This window comes from Meriones unguiculatus, chromosome 6 (assembly GCF_030254825.1).
Source record: "Meriones unguiculatus strain TT.TT164.6M chromosome 6, Bangor_MerUng_6.1, whole genome shotgun sequence".
Taxonomy (NCBI): domain Eukaryota; kingdom Metazoa; phylum Chordata; class Mammalia; order Rodentia; family Muridae; genus Meriones; species Meriones unguiculatus.
The window spans coordinates 88,674,825-88,690,442 of record NC_083354.1 but is presented as its reverse complement, the minus strand read 5'-3'; the positions used below and the strand labels follow the sequence as shown (position 1 = coordinate 88,690,442).

The following is a 15,618-nucleotide window of genomic DNA, read 5'->3' as shown; positions in this document are numbered from 1 at the left end:
TTGTCTCAGTTCCTGGTGATGAAAAATAACCTCTTTTGGCTTTCGAGTGAAAACACACATACGTGAGAGTGTGTGTGTGTGTGTGTGTGTGTGTGTGTGTGTGTGCGCGCGCGCGCGCGCGCTGAGGGCAGAAGATGTTTACAAAGTGAGGTAAGATACATGTCACCACAGGGCAGGAACGGTGGCTCAAGAGGTTAAGAGTGTGTACTACATCTACTTCCAGGGAATCCAAGCTGGGCTTCCACAGCCTGTATCTGGTGGCTCATGGCCACCTGATAACTCTAGTTCTAAGGGCTCCCATGTCCCTTCTGGCCTCTTGAGGGAACCTGCACTTACATGTGTATACACACACACACACACACACACACACGTTTTAAAAATAATAAAATTGATCTTTTAAAGTTACAAATTGGGGCCAGAGAGATGGTTCTTCACTGCTCCTGGAGTCAGGATTGCTTCTACCCCGGCACCTGCATGGAGTTTTACAACTCTCTGTTACTTCGGTTCTCTGGGATCTGTCACCAGGCATGCACATGGTACACACACATACATGCAGGGACAAACAAACATAAAAAGAATTAATTTATTTTATTTCCGTGGGTGTGATTACGCCTGGAGTTATAGATGGTTATGAGCTGCCATGTGAGTTCTGGGAACCAAACCCTGGTACTCTGGAAGAGCAGCAAGTGCTCTTAACTGCTGAGCTCTCTCTCCAGTGGAGCTTGAAAATGAAGTGGCTCCGATCCAACGATTCCTGCAGGACAGGCACGTGCCAATAGCCACAGACACAAACATGATAGATGGGACTTCCTTCCTGCAACATCTGTATTTCAGTGTCCCTGTGAACACTATTACCAGCCCTAGCTGTCTTGTCATAGCCATGGGCCTGCTGTAGCCTACTGGACTCATCTAGAAAAGCATATTTCCCGTTGTTTAAAAGGCAACACACACTGGGGAGTTTACTCAGTGGTTAGAAAGCACTTGCTGCTCTTCCAGAGGACCAGACCCCACATCAGGCAGGACACTGCTGACTATTGCTCTAGGTCCAAGGGATCTGATGCTCTCTTCCAGCCTCAGTGGACACCCGCATGCATGTGTGCACGCCCAAGGACACACAAACACACATAAAAATAAAATTGTCTTTAAAACTAAAACGACAATCATACATCACAAGGAACAGTAGAAACAGACTGATACATACTGGACAAGCACAGGCAGAAATTCATTATCAAGTACTAGCCTGGACAGTATGGCGGTGGGCCGCTGGTAAGATGAGCGTGGTGGAAGGGAAGGCAACTTCCACCCTCTGATTCACACTGAACAATGACACTCAAGGAAGGAGAAAACCTGTCAACATTCTGTAGGTTTGTGATACATGGAAGAGCCTCAGAAACAGTGGTCCCTGAAATATATACCAATACAGAAATCAAAAAACACAGGTTTCCAGTTCATTGTGTGCTTCATTGTCAAAACCTAAACATGTTTAGAATGTCAATGGACTGCAAGCTGGAAAGAAGTGAACAAAATGAGGAAGGAAAGCCCCAGTGGTGAGCATGTATGGTTTTGTTGTTTTTGTTTGTTTTTTTAAGATAGGGTTTCTCTGTGTAGCCTGGGCTGTCCTCAATCCACTTTGTAGACCAGGCTGCCCTCAAACTCACAGAGATCCGCCTGCCTCTGCCTTCCTGAGTGCTGGGATTAGAGACATGTGCCACCACACCAGGCTCATGCATGTTCTTTCAAAGGCCAAGGTCCTAGTGGTTGCATTTATCCCTTTTTGTTTTGAATGATTACTAAAAATTACCCTCAGAACCCGTTGACTCTCAACTAGCCACAAAAGGGGAAATTAGGTGAAAGCAAGGGTAGGTGGGCATTTATTTAATGCTCAGGAGCCTGGAGAATTTTGTCCCCCAGATTCCCAGGAAAGCAAGACATGGAGGTGCAGAAATCTAACCAGCTGCCATTGACCACAAGAAGGAGATGGTCATAACTTCTCCAGAGCAGACAAGCTTCTGGCTTCCACTAGGGAGAGCCTCTCTGAAGGAAAGAGGACTGGCCAGATCCAGTTTCATGGCCCCTTCTGAAGTGGGTTTGTGGCTTCGTCCTGGGATGCTACAGAAGCTTTGAAGCTGCCATTGACAGTCAGGGTAAAAACAGACTCAACAGGCGCTAGTGTGCGCCTTGGCAAACAGAGGTGATAAATCCAACAGCTTCCCTTTTAAGCAACATCCAGGTTATTTATTTAAAATTATATTCTATATCTGTCACCATCAAACATGACTCTAAAAAAAAAAAAAGCTTTATCTCACGTTCCTTCTCAGAGTTTCCTAGTTTACACTAATCTTACACTAGCTTAATTAGCATCCCTCTCCTCCACCAAAAAAAAAAAAAGAAGAAAATAGAAGAAAAGAACTCTCTAGGAGACTGCTCTACCACTGAGCTACATTCACAACTCTACAAATTTCTTTTAAAATTAAAGATTAAAACTATTATTACTGGAATTCCCAATATGCCTGAAAAAAATATTTAAGTAAAAAAATTATCTAATACTGTGTTAAGAGAAACAGTTGCTAGTAACTAATTTTAATATTAGTTTGACTACATCCTAATCCTTTGTAATTGCAAAATATGAAATGATAAGGAAAAATCAGTCAAAAGCCCAGTTTCTGTTAAATGTCACTCAAATTTAGACTTTCATATAATATATGGAATATGGTTCCTCAGGCAAAACAAGAAATTAAATGCAGTTTAATTGAATCCACCCTCAAACAAGACAACTAAAAGGACCTAAAACTTTGTACCTGAGAGGAAGATGCTTTAAGGCACACTGGGTTAATTCACAGACTCAATATTTTCCATGAAAAGAGCTGTATCCATGTTAAATGTTCTAAAACTGATGACTGTACTGTAATTATGTGAAAGAATAGGCCTACAGTCAGGAAATACAGAAGTACTTAGGAAGAAAAGAGCAAAATACACTTAACATCTTTAAATGGCTTTAAAAGTCTTCTATGTTTTATCACAGTCTTCGCGTCTGGTATACGGAAAGACAGTATGAAGAGAGCATGTTGCCAACAAACCCAGCTCAGGAAAAGACCTGTAGGAATTTTTAGTACTATCATTTTTGGCAAATTTCCTGTAAGTTTGAAAATATACCCAAATGAGAACTTAAAAACCGTTCTCAGGAAGGAAAGGTGCACAGCAGACATCCATCTCCAAGGAAGCAAGTGAAATACACAGCCAGTTTTAGAAAGCTCATGGCGGCCAACACTGAGGCAGCCCAGTGGGCTCAGGAACCTGCAGCCAACCCTAAGGAACTGAGTTTGATCCCCTGGGATTAGCTTAGTGAAGAAGAGCACTGACTCTGAAGAGTTGCCCTCTTAATCACTGCATTCAAGCACCGTGTGACAAAGGAGAACACACACACATAAACACATGAACAAGATGAATAAATAAATGTAATAAAAAGTAAAGGTTTGGGCTGGAGAGCTAGCTCAGCAGTTACGAGCACTAACTGCTCTTCCAGAAGATCTGGGTTCAATTCCTAGGATCCATATGGCAACTCTAAACTGTATGTAACACTAGGATTTCACACCCTCACATAAACATGCAGGCAGGCAAAACACAGTGCACATAGGATAAAAATAAGTTAATTATTTTTAAAAACCTAAAAATATTAATATTATTTGGTATGATAAAAAGCCTGGAGAACAATTCCAATGAGTTAGTAATTCAACGTAAATAATTAATGTTGGGAATAAGAGAATTTCTGAAAAATAGATGTACCCAAATGAAGAATCAGCCTTTTCTTAAAAACTGAGAATAAAATGCTCAAAATACCCAGCATTGCTGTTCTCCTCAATGTTTGCCATACAAAGGACCAACTCATTTCAACTTTCTGGGTCTCGGTTTCTTTATCTCTGAAATCAGAATAGTGAATGTGCGCATCTCACGATAATGTTGTGAGAACCAAGAGACTCTAGATGTTTATCATAAAGTGTTTATTTCAGTGGCTGGCACCCCAAACCGACAGTATATAAGTTTCCTTCCTTAGTATAAAGATTACTATTAATTAAAAGGAAAAAATTGCTATTGTGATATATTACCCAATAGTAATAACAAATGAGAAATGATACCAAATGAGACCTGAAGTAGGAACATAAGTGATTTTTGAAGGGAGGGTAAATATAATTTAAAGTATTTTATCCATGTTGGTATTTAACAGAAATAAACAATCCTGAGCACTATAGCAAAAGTGTCCTATTTTAAAAATAATACTTATTATAGACATAGTTCTCATTAAATTTTATCAAAATTTAACTTTTTATAAAGTATCAACTTTTAAAAATATCAACTTCTCCAAAACCCAAAATGTGCCTTGTTTCTTTTCATTCACACACTCAGCTTAGTTCCTGCTGGCAAAATAAACAAAATCAATGTTCTTTCATTTTGGTGTAGACTTCTGTATCGGGCTACGGATCACTAAAGAGGGTGATAGAGCAAACAGCCTACAAGCTATCCAATATGCTAATATAAACTACGCAATTGTCAGGTTAGACGGAAGCCTGTTGACTAATGAAACTTTTTTTTATTAAAGGAGATTTTCCAAAACCTGGTTCCCAAGATTGACACATTTCTGCTCGACCCATCCTACTTTCCATTCGCAGCACAACACAAATGTACCCCAGCCAAAAGTTGTTATGTAAATAGACTGCAGGCATGCTTGCCCCGTGTATCAGCAGACCTGCCCAGACATGTCCAAATCCCAGCTTCTATTTTGCTGGAATCCCCCCCCCCATGAGTACTGGATGGTCACTGGGGTTTGCCATCCTCAGATATCTTGGCTGGTACCATCAAGATTCCTGTGGCAGAGTCCTTCAGACACTTAAAAACATATTCTCTGGATTAGAACAAATGTCGTCCTGGCAAAGCTAAACTTTGTCATTCGTCTATTTTAAGAATATGGCCAAAGAACCAACTGGCAAGGCTAGTGGCTAGATATTCTCCCACCAAATATCTTTTGTATTCATTCCCCAAGGACTCAGATCTCTGGCTACAGCAAATGAGCTTTTTTTTTTTTCCTTAAGAACTTGGGGCCCCAGCAAAAAGACAGAGGAAAGAAAAAAAAAAAACGTTAAAATCTGGTTGAGGAAAAGATTTAGCTATACTGTTTCCCAATGGAAATTTGAGGGGGGGGGAATCACTTACCCACAAACATTTTTAAAACCAAAAACTGTGCCTCTAAATTGTGCAGTTTCAATAAATTAAAAAAAAAAAAGTCCAAGTCTTGTTAGAGCTCCTTCAGCAACAAAAAAGGTCAATTTGATGGTTCTATGACTTTAGTACGTAACTCATAGTAAAGGCAATGGTGCAAGAACAATATAAAGAACGATATAAATTATTCCATATAGTTTCCTGACGATGTTGCGGCTGGAGTTGATGTCTACAGGTACCAAGGACTGAGTAATTCAAAAGGCAGTGAGGGCAGGGACTCCTCAGGTGGATGTTTTCTATGGGCTCAGTGTCCCAGAAGAAGTCAGCAGAATGGGCCTGAGGCCATTGATGCATCCAGCATGTGGAACTAACACAGCACAGAAACACAATAAAAATAGACCCGAGGCAGGAAAGGAGGTCTGATCCCAGAAACTGGCTAAAGTCTCTTGCCGGAGAAAAGTCAAGAATTTCAGCACATTCAACAAGCTTTGCCGTGAAGGTTGCCTACATCCAGATAATATTCCATCTATGTAGAGATATTTTAAATAAGAATGTTAAGAAAGCAAGGAATCATGCTTGACCGTCAAGCATATATGACCTGGCATGACCTCACTCCACTCCCATGTGTAAACCTGCAGTCTTCTGGGAACTTCACAAGCAAGCCTATAAACCATCTACAATTAAAAATTAGTAATTTTTTTAAAGCTGTCTTAACTCCCTTGAGCAACCATTGTGACTGGTGGTATTTTAGGGACATCACAAGTTCATGATCACCTCTTTCCCATTGCCAACCATGTTGTGGTCAAGCTCCCTCCCTGTCCCCTTGTTGTCAGTGTACCTTGTTCATCTCCCAAACCCGAAAGGACTTCACTCCACTGCATCATTGGTCCCGTTCTGCTCAATCCCAAACTATTCTGAGTTCCTTCCTTTCAGTCCTGTGGAGTCTTATTTCCAGATCTGTGGTGTTTTTGTTTGTGTGTTTTTTTTGCTCTTAACCACATTGCCTCTCTTTTCCATTTTTTAACACACTTCCCTCTACGATGGTTTTATTCATCTTAACATGTATCTACTTCATATTTTTAATTATATTAAATTAAAATAATAGGTAGTTATATATAAGTAATAATCAAAATAATAAATAGTAAAGTTTAACTGATTCATTTAAAGTGTGTGTGTGTGTGTGTGTGTGTGTGTGTGTGTGTGTGTGAATGTGTGTATAAATGTGTGAGAGAGAGATGAGGTCTTGGCTACATCTTTATAAAGCACCCTAGGGATGAATCCGCTGGTAGAGTCATCACTTTCTGTCGCCCCTGTCTCACCTCACACATTCTTCAGAACACTGTTATTTGGACATTCCTCCCCCCCGCCCCACTCCTCTGAAGAGGTTGACAAAGATCACCAAGGACCCCTAAGATTCCCAATACAATGCTCACAATAGACACCATTCAGCCCTTATCTCACAGGGCCTCTCTTTGCATTCTCCACTGGGAACCAGCCTTCCCTCCTGTCAATTCTCCCCACTCTTCAGTGTCCACCCTCTCCTATCTCATCATTTCCTTATCGTCTTTATGAACTCTGTGCTTCTCCCTGGTAAAGCAGACAGGCAAACCACAGGCCCTGTCTGACTTGAATTTTGTTTAATGGCACAAAAGCATGAAAACTTACATTGGTTTATTATGTTTAAAACTTAGAAGTTTTTATGCACACCAATCTAGATGTCTCCTTTTCTTGCTAGACATCACTGTGACTCACACAGGCACCTCTGCTAGGAGCAAAGCAGGCAGCAACCCTTTCTTTGAGAAGGGAGAGGCCCTTCCTCCCTCACTGCCCTTGCCTTTTCTCCATTGTCTGGAAGCTGGTTCCCTCCTTTCCTGCAGTCACTTACTTCCCTATTCCTGGGCCAGGAACTCCACTCTCTGCTCCACTTCCACAATTTTCTCCATTTCTCAGTACCCCACTACCATCAGAGTTTGAACTGCAGACCTCTGTTACAGAGTCTACTACTTGAGCTTCAGATCACACTTCATCTTCTATGACAGGACAGACACTGTCCCCCTACAGGACAACCAGAAAACTTGCCGCCCCTCTGGAAGGAATGACCCGTGTGTCCTGTTTGCTTCCGCAGTTGGAGTCCTTCCAAATTGAAAGCATGCCAGGGAATATCTGATTAGGGAAATTAAGTCCCCACGAGAGTTGCTTAGATTCTAACTTGGAAAAATGGAATTCATCACAGAGAAGTAAAAGATTATAGACAGCAAGGCTCTTCCAAAGATCTTAGCCACAAGGACAGGTAGATACAATTAGATAATCAAAAGTAATAATGGGCTGGGGAGATGGTTCCCTGAGTAGGAACACTTGCCTCGCAAGCATGGGGACCTGAGCAAGCAGGTAAAAGGCTAGGAACTGCCTCATATGCCTGTAACACTGGCACTGTGCTGGGCAGAAGCTGGAGTCTGTTGGCCGACCACCTACCTATAGGTTCAGTGAGAGATCCTGGCTCAAAAGAATAGAATGGAAACTGCTGGAGAAGTTACCATGTCTTTCTGTGGCTTCCGCAGTGAGCACACACACAGAAGCATTGCCCCTTTACATACAAAAGGAAATAGTAATAACTACAAAGTGATTCAGAGTACAGCTGTAAGTGGCTGCAGCCAGAGAGGGAACATGGATACTATCCACAAGGTCCAAGATTGCCTGCTGGGGTTCACTTAACCCCCAGATGTTGTTATAAAGAGAAATGAAAATCCCAGCCGTTCTATTTTACCAATAAAGACTCAGGAGCCAGATGCTGGCTTGAAAACCTGCTAGCTCAGAGAGGCAGAGAAAGCACCCTTCCTTCTCAGCTCAGTCTGGATAGAAAAAAACCCAAAAGGCTCATTGACTCGACTGACGGCCCAGGAGCAAAAGGCCGAAAGACCCAAAGCCCAAAAAGCCAGGTAGCCCAGGAGCTGAAACCCAAGCTAAAACCAGAGCTTCCACTAAGAGTCCCTTCTTCTCCACACGGTCTTAAACACCCCTCAACTCAAAATTCCTCTACTCTTTATTCTCTGTCAGCTGGCTTCTTGCTCTGCCTCTTGACCTAGGGTTAACGTTATTAAATTTAGTGTACAGAATACTCTCGGATTAAAGATCAGATCCACCTGTTAGCACTCTTCTGTTTTGTTTTATGAGAAAGGCTCTTTCTACACAGCCTTCTCTGTCCTGGAACTCACTATGTGGTTCGGGCTGACCTCAAACTCCTTCTGCTTTCTGAGTGCTGGATTAAAGGTGTGCATACCACTAAGCCCAGCTTCTGTTGGCCATCTTAAAGTAATTAATTATGCTATCAAATGGGCTAATAATTTCCATCAGAAAAAGCTAATGTCAGGGCTGGCAAAATGGCTCAGTAGATAAGAGCATAAACTGCTTTTTCAGAAGACCCAAGTTTAGTTGCAACACTGTCAGCCAATCACCTTTGCCCTTAACTTCTGCTTCAGGGGATCTAATGCCCCCTTCTGGTCTCTGAAAGGGTATCTGAAATCAAGTGCATGTACCCGCACGTAGACACACATGCACAGACACATAATAAAAAATATTTTTATTATATATTGCATAGATATTGTGTATGAATATACTTAAGATAAAAAACTAATGTCCATTTTAGATGCAAAATGATACAAAAAGAAAAATCATTTGCATAAAGTTTTTAATCTGTACTAATAGCGTAGTTTTACTTGTTACATTTAATCTCAAAATAAAAAGTTTGCAACTTTTTTTTTTCAAATGTATTTACACATTCTCATTCTTTCTGGTAACAGCAAGTATTCCTTCTTTAAGAAATATTTTCACACCTAAAATAAGTATGTGTTACTTTCCACTTAAAACCCATCAGAATGCTAATTTTCTTTTAACTAATTTAAATTATTGCCACAAATTCTTTTTAAAATTCCATCTTGCTCTTTCAGAATGTCAGAGGAAAGGATTGTCTTTGCTCTTTAACCAGATCACTCACAACAGCTTTTGATTTAAGCAGAGTCCTGTTCTTTAAAGTTGGTAGTGGGTTTGTTTTTATTGCTTTCCTTTTGACTTCTCTCCTTCAGGTTTTAATTCGTCAATTTAACTTTCTAGGGGGGGAGGGGAGACTTGTGAATTTCTGCAAACACTTTGTTGTTTATCTGGAATATTAATTACAAGTATCAAGCTATCATAGGCAACACAGCGAAGCTTTCCTTAAAACTACCCAAAATAAAAAAATAAAATAAAATAAAATAAACTACCCAAAATAACGTGGGGCTTGGAGACACATCCGAAACCACTTGGAGCCGAGGCGCACTAAATTCACCAGTGTTTTCCCTGACAGGGAACAAGACACATGGGTTCACCTAGAGCTTGCCCCAAGTGAGCATGAATGGTCCTGAGCAGGCTGCTTATTCGGTTTCACATTTCCATTCCCCATCCACTCTCTGTCCCTCTCTCTTCTGCCCTGTGCACCAGAGCCTGCATCCAGAAGTCAGCATCTCCCAACCAGCCGCAGACACTGGTTTCCATCCAAATTTGGTCAGGCCTTGAGAAGAGAGTAGAGGATAGGAGAAGCTCTCTGTGCAGTATTTCTTCTTTCCTCTTTGCGTCAGTCCTGCCTAGACCTGGTGCTTTGCTTCGTGACTGCATAGAAGAAGCTCATGATTCTGTCCCTCCTTCAGCTGTCTTACATATTAGAAAATGCCATGTGCCTCAACATCTGTATTGCTTTAAGTAGTCCAGTTAAGAATGTAATTTCGAAGGGCATGGTTGCCCACACCTTTAATCCCAGCACTCCAGAGGCAGGGGCAGGTAGATCTTTGTGAGTTTGAGGCCAGCCTAGTCTACAAGGCGAGTCCAGGACAGCCAGGGCTCTGTTACAAAGTGAAACCCTGTCAAACAAATGTAAGTTCACTGCAGTCATCTATGAAGTCTAATCAGACCTAACTTTTTAACTAATCCTTAAGCCCTATAGGAAAGAGACAAGAAAATGCATTTTAAGGATGAATGATTTGTCTACCACAGCTCACATAACAGCTTCTCAGTTTGATCTGTCAGACTCGTATCATTGAAAACACTGTTTTGTGACTGAGGATATATTTCCCTGTTAGAGAGTTTGCTTAGCATGTAAAAGAGTATGGTTTAACTCTACCTTATCTGGAACCTGATCAAAGTTCAAAGTTATTCTCAATGATATATTGAGTTTAAGGCCAGCCTGGGCTATGTAAGATCTTGCTAAAAAGACTTTTGCAGGATAGACCAGCATGCAAGTATACACCAATAATAAACTACCTGTAAAAGAAAAAGAATGTGACCTCATTTACAATACCCACAAATCTGATGTTTTTTTAAAAAGGTTACTCATTGAAAAACTTTATATTATTATAGTGATAAAAACCTGGGGGGCTGGAGAGATGGCTCAGTGGTTTAGAGTACTGTTTGCTTTTCCAAAGGACCTGGGTTCAATTTCCAGCACCCACATGTCAGCTCCCAACTCTCTATAATGCCAATTCCAAGGGATCTGACACCTTACACTAGTGCACATAAAATAAAAGTTGAATAAATTATACAAAAAAGATGCAGGAAGGGATCTCGTGTTCATTAAGTAGAAGGTTCTAAGTCATTAAAACATTTGTGCCACTGAAAATGATCTATCCACTCAACACAATCCCTTTCAAAAGGAAACAAAATTTGTCATAGAAAAAGCTGTGTGCAACCATAAAGGACCCTGAGTAGTCAATGTCTTATGAGCAGAAACAATTATTCTGACGATATCACAGTGCTTGACTTCAAATAACCAACCCAGCTAGGGTAAACAAGCAGCTGAGTGATTTTCACCAAAGGCAACAAGAATATGTGCTGGTAAAACTGGGCATCCACAGGGGAAAGAATGAAATAATATCCATATCTGCCACCATACAAAACTTAAGCTTAGCACGATCTCGCTCATTCTCAAACCCAGCACCAGGCAGGCAAAGGACAGAGGAGGCTACAAGCTGGTAGTCATCCAGTTCTTCCCGGCATGTTCCAAGCCAGCTGAGCTTATATCACAAGACCCCATGTCAAAACAAAACAAATGAAACTCAAACTGGATCAGAAACTTAAGTGTAAAAAAGCCTTGAAACCGTTCAAGAGGAACTTTAGGGAAAGTGTTGATAATGCTTGTCTGGGTAAAGACTTTTTAGATACCAACTCAAACCAAACAAAACAGCCAAAATGAGATTATATCAAACTAAAATTCTTCTTCACCCAAAGAAAACAATAAAAAGAGAGGAAGGAGATCATGAGAGATGTATGCAGGCTCCTAACTCAGTGAAGGAAGAATATAGACGATATAAGAACACACAACAAAAAAAATTCAATTAAAATAGATTAATAATCTACATGACATTTCTCAAAGGAAGATATACAAATGGCTCACAAGCCTATTTAAAATGTGTAATATAACCATTATCAAGGAAATATAAGTGAGAAAAACATAATATCCATTTTAGTCCCATCTGAATAGCTTTTTAAAAATCTACAAATGTCATAATAATGCAGGGGAAAGGGAACTCTTATGTACTATGGATGGAAATATAAATTGATACAGCCATTTTGGAAAGCAAGTACAGAGACTCCTTAACAAACCTGAATTAAAGCTACCACTTGATCACAAGTATGCTAAGTTTGTATCTAAAGAAAAGCAAGTCATTGTCAAGGAGATTTTTTAAACTCTCAAATTCGCTGATACTTTATTGATAATAGCCAAGCTATAGAATCGATTTAGATGCCCATCAATAGATGGATGGATGAAGAAAGTGTGGTACATACGCACAAGAGAATATTACTTAGCTGTAAAAATTCATTAAATTGGCCAGGCCTGGAAGCATATGCTTTTAATCTCATCCCAAAGAAGGCAGGGAGGCAGAGGCAGGCAGATCTCTGTGAGTTCAAGGCCAGCCTGATCTACAAATCAAGTTCCAGAACAGAAAGAGCTACAAAATGAGAGCCAGTTTAAAAAAAAAAAAGATGGGGCTGTTAGCAAGATGATCAGGCAAGGCACTTGCTACCTAGACTAATGCCCTGTGTTTGATCACTGAAACCTCCACTGTTTTGGAGCAAGCCCACCCGAGGTCACGAAAGGGATACACTCAGAGCTGAAAACAAAGTCCTTATTGCTAGCTAGTGACTTCATGGGGAACTTGCCCAAATCATTCCGCCCTCATCGCCTAACAGCCCTTTGTCTTTTAGGCACAAACCACATCCTAGTTGTCACAGTTCAGTTATCAAGAACCAGAACCACAGAAGCTAAAAAGCAAGGTGAGTACATTTAGGGCCTTTCTGGAACTAGGAAAGACTAGGGCTTTGCAAGATTCTTTCTATCCCCACTTTGGCCAGTCTTAGGGCTTAACACGATGGGTTTTAAGGTCATAATGATGCTTCTAACATGGTACCCATTGTGTTGAGATACAGGGGCCCTGTTACAACATGATAATAAGACACTTGAGATCTTCATGTTGTCCTATGACCTCCATACACATATTATGTAGGGCACACACAAAGAGAAAGAGAGAGAGAAAAAGAATTTTTTTAAAGTTTAGAAATATACAACCAAAGAGGCAACTGGAGACTCAGAACCTATTTTGTTTTGGAAGTAACATAAGAATTGACTAATTTAATTGTCTATTTAATGGAGAAGATGCTAATAAAAGGGTTAGTAAGACTTGTCAATGCAGTAATTATTACAAAACAGGTGGATAGAATCAAACTGTTTAGGTAAACATTTATAGCTTTACCTAACCAATTTCCTGTAACAAGTCTTCTAATACATAGCATTTATAGCTAGTAGAATATTGACATGATCTGAGACCAGCCTAAACTGATAATAAAACAAAGGCCCTACTTTTAGGTACTACATGTCATAAAAGATTTCCTGTCCTTACATGATAAGCACTTACAGTAAGCCCTGACTATGTTTAAAATAGACCTTTACGATGGGAAACTTTGTTCTCCCTTCCATATTAGGCCAAGGCTTCTAAAACGTTTCCTTGCAAACCTTTTAGCCCAAGAAACTTTTACATTGTCCTGGATATACAGGTACAGAGAGAGAGACATGAAAATCAAACACTTCTTTCTTAGGATGTCCCCTACACTGTATCAAGATGAGGCTGACAATCTCTGTCCCAGCTACTGGCTGCTAGAAACTCACTGGATGGACCATGAACGCAAGCTTTGTACTTTCTATGAGAAGCGCATGACCACAAAAGTGGTTGCCGATGCTCTGGGTGAAGAGGGGAATGGTTGCGTAGCTCAAATCAGCAATGGAAATGACAAATTTCAGTTTACCCATGACGCAAGTCGTCTTTACCCGCGGCAGTTTGAGCCTGCTGTTGAGTAAAAGGCGTTTTTGTTATAGGCCAAGGAAAACTAGAGAGCGGAAGCACAAGTTCGTGGATGCACTGTAGATGCCAACCTAAATGTTCTCAAGTTGGTTATGGGGGTGGGGTGAGGATGAGGAGCTAAAGGATGGGGCAGGTGATGAGGAGTGGGGGATGAGGGAGTGGAGGGTAAGAGGGTGAGAGGGTGAGGGGGTGAGAGTGAGTATATTCCTGAAATGACATATACTATTGTGTCTTGGTGTTTGGGGCCTAAAAGAGCCAGCAGGATGCCAAAGCTTTTCATGCTCTCTAAAGACAAGGCTGCCAATAGGTTCTCAGAAAGTCCTTAAACCGGGAAGGTGAGAAATCCGGAAGCAAAGCACCCCAGATTCAGCATCTCGTTATTTCATGTGTCCTGGAATACAAAGGCTGACACACTGCTTTGAAGAAACAACACACGGAGAAAAATGAGGAGGAGGCTGCATAATGTGCTCAAAATTCGGCCTAGAGAATGAAGGAAGCCAAAGAGAAATCTCAGGAACACATGGTCAAGAGCTGTAGGCCACACTCACTCAGAGTTCCTGCTTCTAAGTCTGAGTTCAGTCAAAAACAAGTCTTTAAGAGTAACAGATAAATGATCAGATCTCAGGGAGAAAAGACAAACATTTACTGGTAACGAGCAACAAAATTTTATAATAAAATGGCTTTGTGGAATACATATAATTTCGCCATCTATTAAAAATGAAAACAAATTTGCACACGAAAGAGATAAATGCCTCTGTATATTTTTGTATAAATAAATGTGGACTGGATGTCTGATACCATGGGAGGGAGAGCATCTTTGGCGTTTTTTCCAGGGCTTATTGTTATTTTGATTTTATATTTATCAGAGTGGGAATTGTCGCATAAATATCTTTGAGCCCCTTTCAGACCTCTGAAAATTCTATTCCTAAACCAAAAATTTGTTTAGTGATTTGCGTGTGTGTGTCCATGAAACTCCAATCAGCAACATAATTTTTTTTAAGATTTATTTATTTTATGTAGATGAGCACTATTTTCAGGCACAGCAGAAGAGGGAATCAGCTTCCATTACAGCCATGTGGTTGCTGGGAATTGAACTCAGGTCTTCTGGAAGAACAGCCAGTGTTCTTAACCGCTGAGCCATCTCTCCAGCCCCAGAAACTTGGTTTTTAAAGACAAACATTTTAACACAATTCAATATAAAATTATACTGACTTATGTGAAATGCTCCAGAAAACTGTGTTTTCTCAAGAGCATGTTGCACGTTCAGTAAGCAACACAGGATCGCCAGGGACGTGAGCTGAGGTGTTCGGCACTGCGTTTGCTGGCCGTGGGTGAGGTCGGTGTACGCTGCTGGTTCAGAACCAAGGCTGTGGTGCAGTGGCATGACACAGCACAGGTGGGCACTGCCAGAAACCGCTCTCCTTGCCGCGCACTTGATTTTGAGTTGACTTTTGGTTCCTGCACACTCGGCGTGCCAATTTTTCAAGGCATTCACATTCAGTGACTCCACCTATGTGAGGCGACGATGTAAGCCCAGTTTAAGAAGCTGGGCTTTAAAAGGCCAAGAGCCATTTACACATCACGCTCTTTATTGTTGTTGGTTGGTTGGTTGGTTTTCGACACAGGGTTTCTCTGTGTAGCCTTAGCTGTCCTGGACTTGCTTCATAGATCAAGCTGCACAGAGATCCTCCTGCCTTTGCCTCCCTGAATGCTGGGATTACAGGTGTGCACAGCCATGCCAGGCTAGACATTATGTTCTTAACGCCATCAAATCCAAGCACTTGTTTAAAAGAAAAACATGCATATTCGTTTGATTTGAACAGAAAACACATGCACATGGCTACAAAAGGAAAATAAAACTTACCTATGGATACCTATGCATTCCCACCACTATGCCCAGCCATCAAGACGCCCACCTCAGAAACAACTCAGACCAATAATTTCCTATGTATTTAAAGAAACACTCACTATATAGCAAGCAGACACCTGCATTTACGCTTCGCTTTACGCAAATAATAGCACACTT

General features: G+C 40.9%; 1 pseudogene; it reads left to right on the top strand.

The window, feature by feature from the left end:
* Positions 1 to 13,330: 13,330 nt before the first annotated feature.
* LOC110565360 (small ribosomal subunit protein eS6-like) lies at positions 13,331 to 14,055 on the top strand (annotated as a pseudogene).
* The last annotated feature ends 1,563 nt before the right edge of the window (positions 14,056 to 15,618 follow it).